We start from the raw sequence: 17,897 nt of genomic DNA on the forward strand, positions 1-17,897 counted from the left end.
ACATCTCAGAATCAAAGAGATCCAACTATCAGGGTTCCCAGGTATGAACATGTTTCCTTTACTACAGCAGGATGAATTTGTTTAGACAGCAACTCTGCAAACTGCAGAGCAGGTGAATATTAAAGAGGAGTTTGGTGATCATAGGGATAGGCTGTGGGTTCGTCTGGAGACTGTCCATAGTGTGAAGCATTTATTCATGGAGCAAGCACGAAAATGGTCCAAAAGTTAATTTTTAATACATGTTATTACACTTGAGCTGTGATTGTACAAGTAATTCTGCTGGTGAGAGGGGCAGCCATTGTAACATTTCTGCTTAAACTGCCAGTAAATAAGATAATTGGTATGGGATATGTTGAGCTACATGTGCGTCTAAAAACCAGTAGCATCATTCAAAGATGTTGAAGTAAATGGAAAAGCTCTTACTGACCACAATGAGATGTGGACAAGTATTTATGTCCAAAGATCCATCAAATAATCCAGAGCTAAAAATAACCGGTAGCTGTCTCTGAATTGAGCCACGTTTCACCCAGAGATGCAGGGAGGAGAAATTCTAGATTCCACGCCATCCCCATGCTTTTCTTGCCAAGTTTATAGTTCCAGCTCATGTTTCGTGCTGTATGATTACTGGTGTTACAGCTCAGTTTAATTATAGATATTCAGTTACACAACTCCCCTCTCTTGAAAGACTCACTTTTTTGCTGTTAAGGCTTTTATAAATACAGACTGTGACCCTGACACTTGGGAAGTACACACATGTCCAGAGGAAAAGTGTCTGAAAGCTTGTCCTGGAGAAAGGAGTCTCCAAGACACTTGAGTAGATTAATGGCCTTTGTGCATCATGCATGCAGACATTCCACACAGAAGCATGGAGCCACTATCCCTCTCTCGGAAGATTTCTTGTTTCCTTCAACTACGACACTGAATTGCAAATTTTATTTTAAAAATCTAATGTTCTTTTACCTTGATATTAAAAATCAAATGCCAACCCCACCCCGACTCCACTGCAACTACAGAAGCAATGCTATAGGGGGTCCTGCTAGAAATAGCAAATCTGTCTAAGTGATAGCCAGGAATCTGGTTTTGCTAATGATGTCCGTGCAGCAAACCTGGTGGACTTCGTTAAGGGAATTTTCTTCCTCCCTTCTGAAAGATGAAGAACGTCTTGGTTCCTTTATCTTCCGGATGCTTCCTGCCTCAAGCAAAAAATGTTGGCTTTTTTACTGGTTTTAACCGTGAAAAGGCATAACTATTTAGAACCATTTGATACAAGATGCATTCATAACTAGAGGGAGGAACTCAACACAGGGTAGTCTTCATGATTCTGCTACATGATCAGTACCACGGCAATCTAATCAGCAGTGCTACACTATCCTGCATGCAAGTGGTGTGACAGCACCTGAAACATTACAAGACATCCCCTCACATGGCTGCCCTTACCTGCCAGCACCATGGAGCCTGCATGTCCTGATTCTCAGTGCAATGAGTCATCCGAGGATGCTGTCTGTGCTGCTTGTGCCATTTTCTGTATTATTAATGGCCAGTGCCTTCATAGATATATTCCACCTATAAATAACTAGATTGCAAAAACCAAGCTAACATGTCACAATTCATTATGCACCAAGGGAGTTTCTAGCTTATCTGCAACCAAAAAAATCCAGTCTTCTTACTGAAAGCAAATGATCTGGAATTTTCTCCAAAAGGTATTATAACCCAGAACAACTTCTGCAGTACTGACCGCAATATCCTGTCAAATACTGAGTGCTATTACATGTTCTGTAACACTAAGACAAAATAAATCTGGATTGAACAGCTCTGGTTCTCTCTTCAGCTCTGAACAAAGAATTCTCTCTCAATAAGAACTTCAAATACATCTGGTTTCTAGATTAGAAAATGCCTTCTGTTGTCCCAGATGGCTATGCACTATTAGCAGTATGAATGTCTGTAACGAGAGGGGATTTCAGAAGGTGCACACAAGAAAAGCCATCCTACCTTTTCCAATGCGTCGCATTATAGAAAACTGGAAACACTTTAGGAAGTCCTAGAACACTGACCCTCATCCCTCTGCCACAAAAACAAACCCCCACAGTTTAGGAGTTTAGGAAGCACTGCTAGAAATTCTAAACACACCTATTTTTAATACCTTAGCAGTTTACATTATAACCTACCAGGAACAGCAGATTGTCATACAGCAGATTGTCATATCCAAATTCTGCTGTCATGTGTATTATTCAGCACTATTCATGTCTTTCTATTGAATGCCTGGATGGCCTGTCATTCTCTCAGTAATAATAGCTTATTTGTTTCATTCTTGCGTGGCAAAGACATGAATAAATACATCTCATACTTCATCACAACCACCCAGAAAGCCCTTGTACTATGGGCATTTCAATTCTTATGATGGGCCGGTTGTGTGTTTAGAAAACAATAGGAATGTTGTCCTTTTAATGGTGCAGATGGTGTGTTTTTCTGGTGAGGCCTGGATGTGAAAGAAAAATAAACTTAGTTATTAAATTAATTTTCATTTTAATTATTTCCATAAATTATCCAGTTGTTTCATCCACAATTTCTACCCCTTGTAATTCAGAACCAGATGGGGAATAACCAGTTTAGATTCAATTCAGTGCTCATTACAGCTAGTGGCAGACACTTTGCAAGGGTAGAATCAGTTTTTGATGAAAACAGGCTTTTTGCACACAAATATATTATTTCCACAAACCTCTGGAGTCTAGAAACCAGGCAGGTCCTCAGCACAAACAGAGAGTGCTGGCAGTACATTCTGATGAGTTTACAAGAATCAAGCTGTAAGATATGATGAAATCACTTTAGTTGCTGCAGACAACCTGGGTTTTATTTATTTATATCTTGCCTGCTTTGTGGCTGTACTGCTTGTTATAATTGCCTGTTCTTCCCCAAAGGGAAGTATTTGAAATGAACACTGGAACCAATGGCAGTAATATCCTTCCTCTTTATTTTATTTATTCTTATTATTTATTTTATTTATTTTATTTTATTTTATTTTATTATTTTATTTTATTTATTTATTTATCTGAGTCAATAGGTGATAGAAGATGTAACATGTCACCTGTAGGTCCCTGTTTTAAGTCTGATCTATGCCAGTACTGACAAAGCTCCATAATCCATCTTCTCCTTAGGCAGCCTATGCAAAACAATTAATGGATCGCACTGATGGATTCCCTGGAAGACATTTTCTACACCACATTTGTACTAGAAGTGTGTTACTATCACACTTGCCACCAATGAACTCTTAACTGACAGTCTCGTAATGAAGGGGAAAAGCTGGACTGGCACAGAAAATGAAACTCCTCTTCATCATCATGATTCAGTTCCTTTGTGTAAGACCTGAGTCATGCTTATAGGACTGCTGTCAAGGATTACATTCTGCATGAATCAAAAAGCAAACGCTTCTTCCCTGGCAAAATGCAGTCATTCTACTCTTCTGCAAATATTTTCATGACTTTCATGCTAATTAAGAGTTCCTCATTTTCAGACCGCTCAGGGCCATAACGACTTCTGGCTTCACCAAAGAGCAGACAGACCCATTGCTTAGATGAGTTACTGAATTACAGAATCGGTTTTGGTTTTCCTAGACGGATGATCGCTGGTGTGCTGAAGCTGAAGCATTTGTACTATGTTCAAGATATGCTGCAGTTTGATTGCCATTCCACATCTATGTCACGTAGCGTGTATTGTCATAGCCAACGTGAAACAGAAGAAATCCTGAAGAAAACATACTGTTTCTGCAGAACTTCCCATGAGTTGTTCAGGGCCTGTGAAATGCCACTTTTATCACTCGTCACGTGCCATATTGCAGCTCTTCTCAGGCTTGCTTCACATTTTTATTCTTTTGCAGATTTCTGTGCCAGGCAGGTGCCTAATGATTCCCATAGTAACAAAAATAATGCCTCTCCGTATCACTGCCGAACCCGGAGCTGACTGTCTGGGGTATAGTTTGTATCAAAAAGCTGCCTGTGTGGTTGTCACTCAGTGGAAAATACCAGATCAGTCAGATTCTTCTTTTTAACATCCTTCTCCTCTTCTGAATCCCCCAGGTGTTGAAAGCAACATATTTCAGAGGCACTTCCGTCTTTTACTTACATATTGAATATGAAACTTGATTAATTCAGGAGTCAGCCTTTGCATTCAGCAAAATCTCAGCCCCTGTCTTTATCAATTCAGATTTTATTTTAATGAGCATGAAGTGTGACACACGTGCTCCCTACAGGGAACGGGGAAAGGAATGTTGTCTTGAACTCTAAATTCCCTGTACTCTTTCACCCGTGAAAAACCCAGGCTCAGATCCTAAAGAACAACATGAGCACATTTGGTTTGGTTTATTAAATCCATTCATTTATTTTTCATTCTCTAACATTCTAACATATATATGCATGCAATATAACAGAGATACACAAATTAGGGCAAACCTGGGTTAGTTTGTCTCTGCAGCATGTTATGGAACTTAAAGGGTGTATGAGCTTGTAAACGTTACTCTGTTCTTTGCGTATACCTACAGACACTGCTCAAATACTGTACCATGTTCAGTGTTTGCAACAAGAATGGCTTATCTGCATTTATTTTCTAACTTGTGGCTCACATCATGGACTTTGCTTAGCTCTGCACAGTTTCATCTGCCTGCACTCCCAATGCTCCTCCAGTGCAAGATGTGGGGAAGCCTGTGAAAAGACTTCCGCCTTTCCTCCAGACAGCATCAGGCTTATAGATATTATCAGAAGCAGTGATTTTGCAGAACCTACCCTGTAAAAAAAGGTGTTTATTCATCTGAATTTGGTTTCTGAAGAACCAAAAATACTTTCATGGGGCATTTGAAGGCAAGATGACATTGTCTGGGAGCAGAGAACTACGTTTAAGAAAGAGACAAGTGAGCTGTGTGAATAAAGCGAGAATAGCAGCTGAAATGTGACTTTGTATGATGTAGCAGAACGTGCCTGTTACAGTATGGATAATTCCACCAAAACCACTAAAAACATCCCAGACACTTTCCCAGACCAGCTACACCTGCCTGAGCTGCTTGATTTAACACAGCCTGTGCCAAGGCGGGGAGTTAGATTTGGTATTTAAGTGCTGCAGTTTCAGGTGGGGTTTGCTGCCCCAAACCAGCCATAGGTTAAGGCTTGAGCTGTGTGTCCCCCTCCCCACTCACTCCCATCCTTCCAGGTAGAGCTGCTTTCCGCGCCGCTGGCGAGGCGGAACACCGGTGCTTGGTACTGGCGCAGCGCGATCACCTCCGGCTGTGCCGAGCCGGGGACAGGCTTCCCCGCCCGAGGCACCGCGGGCTCCATCCTCCCTGCGGCCTGAGGCGCTCACCCCTCGGCTGAGCGCGGAGGAGCGGCGCGGGGCTGCGCTAAGCCGGTACGTCTCAGGGCGCCTTCGGCGCCGGAGGGTGGTGGGAAGTGGTTTTGCTGCCGGGGTTTCTGCGCTCCGGCCCAGCCAGCAGCTGTGACGGCGCGGTGCAGACCGGTCTGCTGGCTCCTGTGGCAGATACGCAGCCCGTCTTGGGGTGCTAACACGGGGTTGAAAACCCGGAGCAGTGTGGAAGAGCAGTGATGGGAGCTTGTGCTGTTCCTTATCCCCTTGTGGAGTGAAGTAAGAAAGTTGCCTTATTCGTGTTGTGTCAATTTCCCCACAAGCTAAACTGCAGTTTGTTATTTTATGCTAATAGAAGATCAAAGTGGACATAAGGCATATTTGTGTTTGTAAACCTCCACCTGCAAATCCCTCAACGTGTTTATTCACTATAAAATCTTGAAGAGGTTTTGTGTGGGAAAAACAAACAGGGAAAGTCTTGTCTGTGTGCCCTTGTATGCATTTTCCAGTGAATCTGAGGGGAAGGAGTTTAGTGTCCCTCCGGTGGGGCCAGTGGCTGGGCAGCCCTGGTGCTGCCATGCCCATAGGTCAGCAGTGTGGCACTGGTCTGAGGCATTCTTCCTGCAGGGCTCAGCCGGCTGCTGCTGTGTGGGAAAGGCACCCGTCCTGGTTGGCCCCACTGATCCCCTCTGTTCCCCTCGCTCACTGCTCTGGACATCCCTCCCTGAAAGCTCGCTGTTCATGGAAAAATCCTCTGTGGGGTCATTGGTGTTTTCCCTTTTTCTTTCTCCGGGAGGCAGAACCTCCTGATCAGAGGTTTAAAAGGCAGAAGTTATTTCAGTGAGACAGGCCAGCTGTGGAGTCATGAGGCCCATTTGGTTGATATGTTAGCTCTGAGTAGCACTGCTTCACAGGGCAGTTGCTTTTGCTGTCAGATCTACATGATTGACAGGTGCTTTTATGGGGTAAAATTGATCTCGGAAAAGCCTGTGTTAAACAGATACAGTTCATAGGGAAATGTGTTTCAAACAGGTCTGTGAGTGATGCTTCCTCCTACTGCCATCTCTCTCCTGGCCTTCAGGTATCTGTTTAAATATTTCTTGGATGCTCTTTGAAATGTTTTTTTTCTTTTCACCAGGAAAGTAGCAATGTGTTAAGAGTGTTGTATGCATGGAGATTGATAGCTCTGGGTCACTCTAGTTCTCTAGCATTCAGAAGATATTCCTACTATATATAAAAGGCCTAATTTAGAAGCAGAATACAGATTTCCATGGCTGATGGTTAAGCAAGTGATGGCAAATACTGGTTCATCTCTTTGTAGCTCATTTGGTCCTGTGTATCCTGATGAGCTTCCTTCAGTCAGTATTTATTGCGTAAGATACGGTGAAATGAGAGCTTGAGATCTTGACGATGTGGGTTAGAAGATCGGCGATTTCACCATGGTCTTGCACGTTTCACGGTTCCCACTGTTTCTGTTCACAGCAATACCCAGTGGCGTTCACAGGAGGTGTCTCAACCCTATAGTCTGCCCCAGGGGTTTTGGATTTGGCTTGGCTGAGAATTTTGATGATCGTTTCTGTCCTGTTAGTGTAACTGACTGGGCTGGGTGTGAAGCTTCGCAGTTGAGCAACGTGATAAGGAATGTCAGAGCATTCCTTGGTGCTTCTGTCACATTTGTGGGCAACACTTGGAAGCCACAACAGATTCTGACTTATTGTAATGTGCACTTTCCTATTATCCCAGCTTCAGGTTATAAGATGAAGTCTGAGATGTAAGTAAGGAAAGAAATAGAGCAAAAATCTGCTTATGCTCTCTGGTGATTTTGGCTTAAGAAATGTGCACTCAGTGAAGGCTGTGTCTATGGTTTGCTAGGTGGCACTTGGTCACATCAGCAGAATTTCTATCACTGCCAAGGTTCAGCACTGACAGACATAAGAATATTTTTCTTGGGCATGAATTTCATCCTAGATACATGCCTTTTCCAAACAACTGTGTCATGCAGAGCAATAAACTCATATCAGCAAAAGCAAGTGCCAAAACTGAGTGCTTCCTGTTTTTTTTGTTCCTGCTTAAACTGTATGTCTTCCTTCCGCTTCCCTTTTCTGCACTGCATTTGGAACAAGGGGTAACTTGGGATTTCTTGTAACACACATTTCTGAGTAAGAAGGAAGGTGAATTTCTTGACACTTTAAATTCTGTAAGAGGGAATCAATGACTTGGAAGTATAAGCTGTGCTTCCACTTAGGAAGGCAGAGGATGTAGGCAAGTTACTGTGTGATTTGAATGAAGACCTTGGCAAGCAGCAAAATTTTCCCTACCACTCTTCTGGCCTATAAAAAAAGATCAGGAAGTTGGAAGAAGTCATAAATATCAGAATTCTCATCCCCAGTGCTTGAAAGGCCTCAGGCAGAAGTAATTGGAAAATACTTTAGATCTTATAACAGCAAGAAAGCCACATTTTGTTTGAAAATTATAGAGCAATATTCTGCTTTACTGATGTGAAGAAGTTTGGTGAATTTAAAAAAAAACACTAATAAAGGGTATTTTGGAATGGCTCTGTTTTCAGCGGAAATAATCACATTGCTCCTGCTTATAATGTAGTATCTAATATTACAGCGTGCTGCTGCGGTGTTCTTGCCTCTTGGGGAAAGTGTAGAACAGTCTCCCTGCAAAGTTCAGACCTTTGGATGGGGACTTGGTGTTACTAGATTTCTGTTAGTGTTACTGTTTGGATGAAGTGGATGGAGTTTAGTGTTAGCAATCGGGGTGCTGTTACCAGTGGTGAGTCTGCAGGAGTCCTTACAAATCCAAGATATTGGCTACAGGGAGAAAGGTGTGTAACTGTGTGGCTGAGCATGGGAGGAAGGGTTTACAGCGCTGGGAGCTGATGCAGGCAAATTGAGTTTACTTGAAGAGCAAAAGACTGAATTGACTTGAAGAACAAAGGAAAGCCCATCTGATCTCCTGAGGTCCTTTTCAGCTTTGCATTTCTCTGAGTTCAGGATGCCACTTGCATATTTTACCACCTTTCCTTACAAGGGTCTTAAATAATTCCTTACATGTGTATTTCTCTGGCATTTTTGCCATGAAGGTGGGAGTTACTCTTTCCTCATGTATCAGGATGTGCAGTCGGTGCCACAAGATTTTTTCATAGGAGACACTTTTAACATTGAAAATATTTAATACTTTTTGGCATGTTATTTGATCTTAAACTCCCAAGAGATTGAAAGGAAGGAAGGGGGCTAATTTTATACCAGGAATAATGTAGCCTGGGAGCACAAATTGGTTTGTATGCTGTTTCACGTGAAAGGGAGGGTGAAATCTGCGTCTTCCCACATCGGAGGCAGTGATATAACTGTAAAACTTCAGACTTTATGGTGTTCCTCACAGATGTCTTGCGTTCTGATGCAAATTCCTTACAGGATTCAAAGCAAACTGGATCACTATCTATTTGGGTAAATGATGAGAATGTTTACACTTAGTTTTTAATTACCTGTATCATGTGGCTTGGCAAATAACATACATTTCTGAGTGCTTCCACAGGTGGCATGTTAATGTCAAAGCTTGTATTGCACCATTTTCAGAAGTTCTGTCCTGAATCTGTTCATTGCATTTCATTACCACCTCCAGGTCATTAGTGAAGTGACACCCCAGGGGGAAGAGAGAAATCAAATGACAATGTAGGTGATGTCTGACATTAGCCAAATGTCAGGCTTTCTGATGGAAGCATCAAAATTAATCTGAAAATGTTATATCAGTTTTAGCCATTTTCCTAAGAGATTGGGAATACAGGAGGCAGGCTGATGACATTTTGATTATAGTCTCAAATTGCAAAGACCTTACAGAACATAACTTCTCCTCTCACATAATTAAAACCTGCAGTCACCTTGATCTTTATTATATTTTTCTATGTCCTGGCAGGTCTCTTGAATTTTGCATGCTATTGATCCTTGTTGTTTGAGCAAGTTTGACATACGATGTCAAATGTAAGAGCAAATGACCCTTTCCTCTCACATTTGAGGGTGAAGGTGCGGAGAACATACATGGTGGAAGCTGAATTGAAAGTTTATCAAGTAACTGGTACCCAAATAAGTGCAAGAAAGTGAACTCAAGCCATGATTCATCAACATGCTTAAGCGTGTGCCTAGCTCCAAGCCTTTGGGTTAATGCCACTATGCGTGGCTCCTGAGGGGATCCTGAGGCTGTCCTTAGGCCCAGCTGGGAAGGACAACAAGTGTAAAGGTGTAGCTCCATGTCACCTGTGGGTGTGTGCCAGGCTCTGCAGAGCCAAGCATGGCTTGCTGCTGCAGCAGGCAGGCAGGTAAAGAGCCTGCTCTGGCTGAGCAGGTCAGGGTTATGGAGGCTTTCAAAACAGCACTCTTGAGTGTTATGGATATTGCCATGAGCTACTGTGACTGCTCCAGGGTGTCAGTAGACTGCTGAACCCAGACTTAAGGCCCATCTGAGCCCCAGAAATTATTCTTGCTCTTTATAATTGATATGAAGAAAAAAGCCTCTAACTGTTCTATACATTTGCTATTTAGCTTACAGTAAGTGCATCTTTAGCGTCTAAGAAAGTGTATCAAATATCAGTATAAGCCTGCTGATCTCAGGGTTGGCAATGTCTTTAAAATAAAAACTTTAAAGTAATCCCTACTACAGTGATCCTTGTGTGCTACTGGCTAGTCCGGCTTCTGGTTTGTCAGCCAGGGAGCGCAGAAGGGAAGTTGGCAAGTCCAGGCTGCTGTGCAGCATCGCAGCTACTTGTTGCTTAAGCCTGGCTTCAGAAGGGGTGGCTGGTCCAGGTATTGCAGATCTCCCTTAGCATTTGCGTGCTCGGAATGCAGTGGTGCTGTGCCTGCTGCCTCACGTGGACAGCCCTGCTGAGCAGTGGCAGCACATTAAGTTGTGTGAGCTGATGTGCAGTACTTAAAGGAAAACTGGTCTTTAACAGATGCCTCATTTTAGAGCTGCTGTTCCTGCTTTCATCTGCATGCTAACTTGAGAATATGAATTGTGTGAAGGCCAGAGAGAGGAAGATTTTCCCCAATTTAAACCATTTTAAAGCATATTTAGTTCTGCCATATGTCGTAAACAGTGAAGCATCCTGCTTGAGTGTATTATAAAGTGGCATTTTTATGGTGACAGAGAGTATAATGGGCTCTAATGTAGTTGAAGGATACTATATACAGCTCTACTGTAAAATGGTTCTAAATGCGATGCAATGGAAGGGCTTGGAAACCCCAGGTTCAGTGGCTGAGCAAGTGAGATGCTTTGCAGAGCAAGTCTGTGCAGATATTTGAGGAAAGGATTCAAAGTATAATTTCTGGCCCCTGTTAGAGAATGTTTGGTGACCCTTCAGCTCTGGCGAGGTCAGAAATTAGCGTAGTGGTCTTAAGAACAGGCAGCTTTGGAGGGAAAGAGTTCCCTCTGTGTCACAAAATACCCGAAGGCATCTGCTTTTCTTGTATGTACTGCTCTTTGCAAACCCTGAGGTTTTAGCTTTTTCTTATCACCTTTTCTGACATACACATATGAGTGCCAAGAGGATTAACTTGAAGTTCAGGTTTGAGTCTCGGAATCTGTATGTTGCTGCTTATGTTATTGAGGATGTTTACACCATTTGTATGAGAACAGAAAGTTACCTCAGTCTGCCATGTCTGGCTCCTGACACTGAAAATGCTGGTTAGGTAGGTGCTGTACAGTGCCAGTGGGCTGCTTTAGTTCAGCTCCTTCAAGTAAGACCTTTGGTTGTTTCAGATGCGATTTCCTACTTTGTCTGCTGCACAAATACTTCCTCTTGGATTTCTGATATGGAGTAAATGTTATTGAAGCCTGGCAAGGTTCAGTCCTGCCACTGTATTGTATTTGTCAAGTCTGACATCGCCAGCTCTGGCAAGGGATGTTCCTGAAAAATAAATGTTTTGTTACTGCATCCTCAACTGAAACCCCAATTGGTTTTACTGGTGTAAAGAGCTGAAGTATTACAAAAGACTGTGAGCCTGAGGACAAAAACTTGCATAGAATTATTGTGAAGATTTGGGGTTTTGTTTGAAATCAGCAGTGAGCATTTTTCTCTTTCTTCTCTTCCTTTGTAACTGCAGTCAGCTTAGTTAAAACAGCTTCCTTGGTGGGCAGTAATGATCCCATTTCCTACAGATTTCTCAGCAGTTGCACAGCTGAAGCTGCGGGGGGTGTATTTTACCTCAGGGATTGTTCTTGTGATAGAACTGCCTTTTGCCCTCCCAACTCATCAAAACTGCTGTACAACTCATCCTGGAAAGCACTGGGTGTGTTGGGAGTACCCAGATCCACTGCCCTGTCTTACAGTTGGTTCTTCTCGTATGAAGACTGGCATTATTTGTAGCCACAGCATGCTGAGTTTTGGAGCACCAAGTTCCATAAGTGGGGAACAGAAGGGTGTTCTGGCTTTTAGGGCTTGGTCCTTGCCAGCATTGAAGTGACCACTTGGCATCACAGATGAGTTAATGCCTCTACCCCAGGACCAGGAAAGCATCTCTGTTCCCAGGAGACCTATCAAATTTCTATCAAACTGCCAGGATTCCTCCCAACATCCCTGGGCAAGTGGGCTCAGGTTAGGTGAACAGATGGGTAGAAATGCAGAGCCTTTTGACTGTGGAAGAACCAGAACTGTCATAGAAACCTTTCTGGAGGGAGCTTGCTGTAATTAATTAGGGATGCAGAACATCTGGCACCACATAGAAGTGGTTTCCTATGGAGCTCTAGTTAAAAGGATGAGTAGCTTGATAAAAATCAATTAAGATCTAGGCTGGTTGAAGTGACTGTAATGGGTGGACAACTTCCTCTGCCCAGCCAAGGAACTGGAGAATATGCTGAGCTGGGTTAGTGGCATCTGTAGGTCCTTGGCACTTGTCACATCTTGAAGTGAAGAGATGCTCTGATTTGAGTTGACATAATGAAGAATTTTGCAGCCTTTTTTTCTGGCTTTAAATGAATAGTGGCGCAGGTGAAATGTGTGTAATGCAAGCTTAGTTTAAACCTAACAGCTTGTTTGACTGGGAACTGCGAGTATGGTTTTTTTGGTAGTAAATTCCACTGCAAGGGGAAAGGAGGGAGACTGTCCCAAGAGGTTTTTATGGACTGCCATATCCTCAAGATTTGCACAGGGTTTCCTCTCAATTGCGTTTATTTGCTGGTGCTTCTCCTGACAAATGCCTTTTGAAAAGTAAGTGGTCTTCAATTCATCTGCACTCAAATTTGCATTCTCTTAATGCAAAACAGATGTACCAATATCACCAGTGACAATGCGTTAAGCTCAGTTCAGAGTTTTCTTGAGGATATTAAAAAGTTATGGAAGATAAATGTCTAGATGGGAAAAATCCCACAGTAGTCCTAAAGCAATCACAAAAAAAATTGATGTGAATGTCTGGACTTTACATTTTAATGAGACTCTTTGGAAACCTTAAATCCATTTGCTTTTCCTTTCCTAGGCTTACGAAAGGGAGAAGACAATGACAACAAAGAGAAAATTTGGCATTAATGTTGGTAAAGAAAAGGGTTATGTTAAGTATAAAATTCTTTTGCAGATGCCCTCTGCATATAGTGAATAAGTAGAAAGAGGTTTAAGAAACACTGTAAAATTAAACATTATAAGATTGCTTTTTTATGGAATATGCAGTAGCTGCCACATAGAATAAATGTATGTTTTTCATTATATTTTTATTATACATTTAAAGCACATTAAGGAGCAAACAACCATCAAAGAAAAAGAAACTTATTAGATTTAGCAAGTAATGATATCAGTTTTATGTATGGTTATATTTCTTGAAAAGAGGGAAAGATGCATGTCAGATGTCCTTTCAGGCTATTTAGTAAGACATTTTTCTTTGGAAGAACAATATTAATGGCTGTTTCCCTATGTTCATGCTGTATTGCGTGAGCATTTTGTCTTTTTTATTATGGTTTCTTATAAGTATGCCATTACAGCTTGAGCAATCCAGTAGAGCATCTGGAAAAATGTATTGCTTTGATATTTTTTTTCTGTCTCTAAGCGGGTTTTAGTTTGTGTATGAGCTTCTAAATTGTTTAAACATTTAGGCAAACATTTGTGGTTTTGTGGATGGTGTTGAAGAGTTGTTTCACGTTGTCCTCCAGGAATGAAATCTGTGTTGTTTTGTGAAGAATTCAGGGGTTGCTTAACATTTGGTTTGGAATATTTGATCATCTAAAATCAGTTTTGTCTTTCAGTTTCTCTTTTGTGGACTATGTTATCTGTCATCTGTTCTTCCTCATTTTAAATCTCCCTCAGATTTTGGTCTCTGCCAGGCAAATCTCCATTGATGTCTTTCCTCCCTGTCCCTCAGCCATGACTGGGTCTGCCTCCCTCACAAGCTCAGATCCTTAGCTTCAGGACATGGAACTTGAGCATTGGAAATGGTGTGTGGAAGCTATCTGGGCTGTGTGAATTTCACTGTTGGAGGACTGGTCCTTGGCTGTTGTTCCTGGGTATTAACAGGGTCATTTCTCTTCAGGAGGCATCTGTGTTGTGTGCTGGGTGTTCAGAAGTCCAGCACACCAGGCTGCCCGTGCTTCAGGAAATGTACTGGTGAGGTGTGTTATTAATGCTTGTATATATCTGGGTTTCTCTGATCAGCGTACCTTTTAAAAGGATGGCATTTGCAATTGCTGGTCCAAGATATTTGAAAATGTCCAAAGCAAATTGCCCTTCAATGATCTTTATCCCAGTCTTGCAGCTCTTGAGTAAGGCTGCCAGGCACATGTGTTTCCTTGCAACGTTACTACTGGAGTGGCAGCGGGGATATTGGTTGGTTGTTGGTTTTTTGGATGGATAGATGGCATGTCATGAAGTGTGCTTGAGTCTAGGCTTGCTTAATTATTGCTTGTCTTAGGCTTTATCAGTCAGTTACAAGATAGGCATGATGTTTTGGTGATTGTATATCAGTGTTAGACGGAATGTAGCATTGTCTGATGACTGATAAAATACCTTTTTTTTTTTTTTTGGCATAAGTAATACCATTGTAGTAAAGTTAATGTGGGTAATGAATGGGCACTTTAATGGAAGCACTGAAGTGCTGGAAGCCAAAAGGGCAATACTTGTTTTCATGCTGAATCACTACAGTAAATTTAGCAATGAGACTTGACATTCTCTGCCTAATAAGAGCAATTTTTATGCTCAAACTGTGACTCTCTTTATATAAAGGAAAAATAATGTTAAGCAGTACTATATAGCTGTAACAGCTTCATGGGTTGTACAAATGTCAAAGGACTTACTTGTTTAGTTGACAAATGTCACTTGAGAAGCAAATTATTTCTCTTAGTGGTAACCTGACTTATATTTGTGCAATACAATCCATTTTTTTGAAAAAGTGGATTTCTTTTGAGGAATTGATAATAAATTTAAGGCTCATTTGAGTACTTTGGGATTCCATATTTTCATAACCACCTGTTATTAGAACAACATTCTTGAATGTCTTCTTCATGGAAGCTCCTTTGAGCAACTTTTTCATTGTGTATTAAACATACGTTTATTAATTCCTCCATTCTGACAGGAAAATCACTTCAGGGTACTCCCCAGTAGTGGGCTGAGGAGCCCTAGGCAGGATGGAGCTATCGCTGTAGGCAATGAGCATCCCTGTAATGAGGCCGCAAGAACTGCACTTTTAAACCCTAATGAAGAGAGTTTTCCTGTTATGGAGGAAGTGAAGGATGCAGTGCAGTGACTGCTCTTAGTCTTAGAGCTTCTGTGCTGGGCACCTCTCTGAAAGCCATATCGCTTTTTTGTAGTTGTAAAAAGCCTTGTGCATCTATCAATTAAATGATCTCGGAGCTAAACTGTACAGTTGGACAGCGTTTTATGACCCACTGTATGCTTTGTGTAGCATTTAATGTGGTGTTAGCTAAAATTCATTAATGTCAAAGCATCTTCAGTACTTACACAATAAGTTTATGAACTTTTTCAAAACATGAATAGCCCCAAAATCTAGAAAGAAAATAGTAAAAATATTTGCATGAATACATTACTCCTTAAAGCACCATTAAAGGTCTTCAGGTTTTTTATTTGCCTCTATTTTGGCCACCATGCTGCATCCTCCTTTCTTGCTCCTTCCTTTCACAAGAGTTTTGTGCTTTTCTTTTTTGGAAATATTTAATCAAAACCTGTCCAGTTTCATTAAGCTCTTTCTGAAAGTGCACTGAAAAATGACTAGTGCTTTTGCAGCAGGACGTCTCTTACTGATCATATCCAGCTGTGGGACTGCATGGCTTGAGTGTTTAAACAGAGATAAAGCTATCACATTTCTTCTGATCTATCGAGAATATACGCTTTAAGACCAAGCAATGCCAGAGAAGGATTTAGGAAAATTACAGAAACAGACACACCATTGTTTATAATACCAAATTGTTAACTTGTTCTACAGTTACATTGTTGTGAAATTGAAAGAGATTCCCTGTTTTGTTTGAATGAAATGACCAAGAAAGAACAGTAATCACAGGGGAGGAAATTATTTACTAATTCAGAGACAAAAGGCTGTTTTGCTTGAGTGATAGGAATGCCAGAGTGAGTGCAGTAATGTTCAGCTGGCTTGTAAAAGCAATCATCCCAATGCTGCGTCTCCAACAGGGTAAGTAACGCTTGCTTGCTACAGCCATATCTGCTTTCAGAAGGAGTTATTTATTTTGCAGACAATTCAGCTGAATTCTTATCTGCGACAGGTTAGTCTAGTTTGAGGCAGTGTTATTTCATAGAATTCTGGACTGATGAATTATTGGAGAATTTTTTTCTACATTCCCTCAGTGGTTTGCTTAGAACAGCCTAGGCTTGTGTTTTATTTCCACATCGATATGATCCTCTGATAGATGCTGTTTATTTGAGCATGGTTTCATGTCAAATAGCAGCCACTCCTTGGGAGGTCTTGGCCACCAAATAAAGGGAGAAAATGTGATCAATGTTTATATAAATAATAGCTGGTGTTTATTTTCTGTCCCAGGAGGATGGAACAGCACAGGTATATGCCTTTGTCAAAATGCTAGAAGATTTATTTAGTAATAGCTTTAAAATATAATCTTTGTGGTCTGTTTCATGAAATAGCTTCCTCATACTGTTGAACAGGCCCTGTTTCCTTGCCTCTGCTCAGGAGGGATCCTTTGCTCTGTGTTCAATAGGGCTAGTGTGATGGAGTGACTCCTGGTCACATTTGTGCCTCGCATTGAGTAAAGGGCTGCTTACAGCTCCAAAACCATCTGAGGCTTTTGCCAGTGAGCTTGAGGTGGTATTTAGTCAATACCTCAGTGTTGTTTCTTTTATGGCTTTGTTTGGGATTCCTTTGGTTATATTCCCCTAGTAAGCATCTGTATTTTTAATATGATTTTCTGGAATATTTTAAATTTTCATACAATTACCATGCTGTTCATGTAGTTACAGTACACGTGTAATGGTGTCATTATGACAGTTAATTGCACTGTTTAATGATATTATAACAATTTCCTTATTAAGCATGCTTATTAAGTATGAATAAAATGTGACAGACATGCGCACAGGGAATTTTGAAGGACAAATTTCTTGGGTTATGGCTTTCATGCCATTAAGAAAGTTGAGAGAAATGCATTTGAACTGCACTGCAAGGTCCTCTCAAATTGGCTTTGATAAAAAATGTGAGCTGAGTTTTGAAAGAGAAAAATAAAAGGAAATATTGCACTTAAACATTTTGCATTTTACAGTATATTTTAAACCTTTAATCTGAAGATAAGAGTGAAAAGATGAATGACATAAACGAGATGATAACTTCTGCAGCACAGCTCCTTCCATCAGCCTGCATTCCTGTTCCCTGCACAGGGTGGTGTTGCTGTGAAGGGTAATTGGCTTTTCAGTTGACAACCCAGGCTAATGGTAACTTTCACAACGGACGTTCCCCTTCCTGAGTTAGGAGTGTAAGATTTGGTTGACTGTCAGAGACTGAAAGTTCAGCTTAGTGTCTATTTTAAACTTGCTGATGGTGTGTGCTGTAGCCTGGAACTGGAGCAAAATATGATGCTGGCTTCAGATGGGTTGGTAATTGGTCTTTTTCCTAATACTGGAGCATGTTGAGTGAGTTTAAAGGCTACCAGCAAGTGTGAGCAAGGAGAAGAAACCCTAGAGTCATAACTGGAAAGGACTGTGAGCTAAGATGCTATACAAAAGCTAAGGGAAGATGAGATACTGGTGGGGGGGAGTGATCGGTGGTGTTGAAAGCAGTGGAAAGGCAAGAGGGAGAGGATGGAGAAGTCGGCCACAGAAACTTAAAAGAGTGTTTCCTTATTAATCCCTTAAGTTTATTAGCTGCAACGTTTGCAAAAGGTTAAATTGAATCATCAGGAATGCATCCTAAGGGTGTTTGAAGTAGACTTGAAAAGTGAACTGCTCTGATAAAGAGTTCATGTGCCATTTTTCTTGGTTTGGTGTTTTTATACAGGTGATGCATTGTGTAACACTTAGTAATGCTGAAATACTTTATCTTACCAAGTATGACAGAATTATAACATTTTTGGAGGGATGCTAAGGTTTCATTGTTTTCCAA

At 41.3% G+C, this 17,897-nt stretch overlaps 1 long non-coding RNA gene across 2 annotated transcripts in view; it reads left to right on the plus strand.

The window, feature by feature from the left end:
* Positions 1-5,136: 5,136 nt before the first annotated feature.
* The window catches only part of LOC136018477 (uncharacterized), a 77,624-nt gene continuing 64,863 nt past the window's right edge, over positions 5,137-17,897 (plus strand). For both annotated transcript variants that reach the window (XR_010614435.1, XR_010614434.1), the window contains exon 1: positions 5,137-5,388. This is a non-coding gene — a long non-coding RNA (uncharacterized LOC136018477). The remainder of the gene's footprint in view (positions 5,389-17,897) is intronic.

This window comes from Lathamus discolor, chromosome 7 (genome assembly GCF_037157495.1).
Source record: "Lathamus discolor isolate bLatDis1 chromosome 7, bLatDis1.hap1, whole genome shotgun sequence".
NCBI lineage: Eukaryota > Metazoa > Chordata > Aves > Psittaciformes > Psittacidae > Lathamus > Lathamus discolor.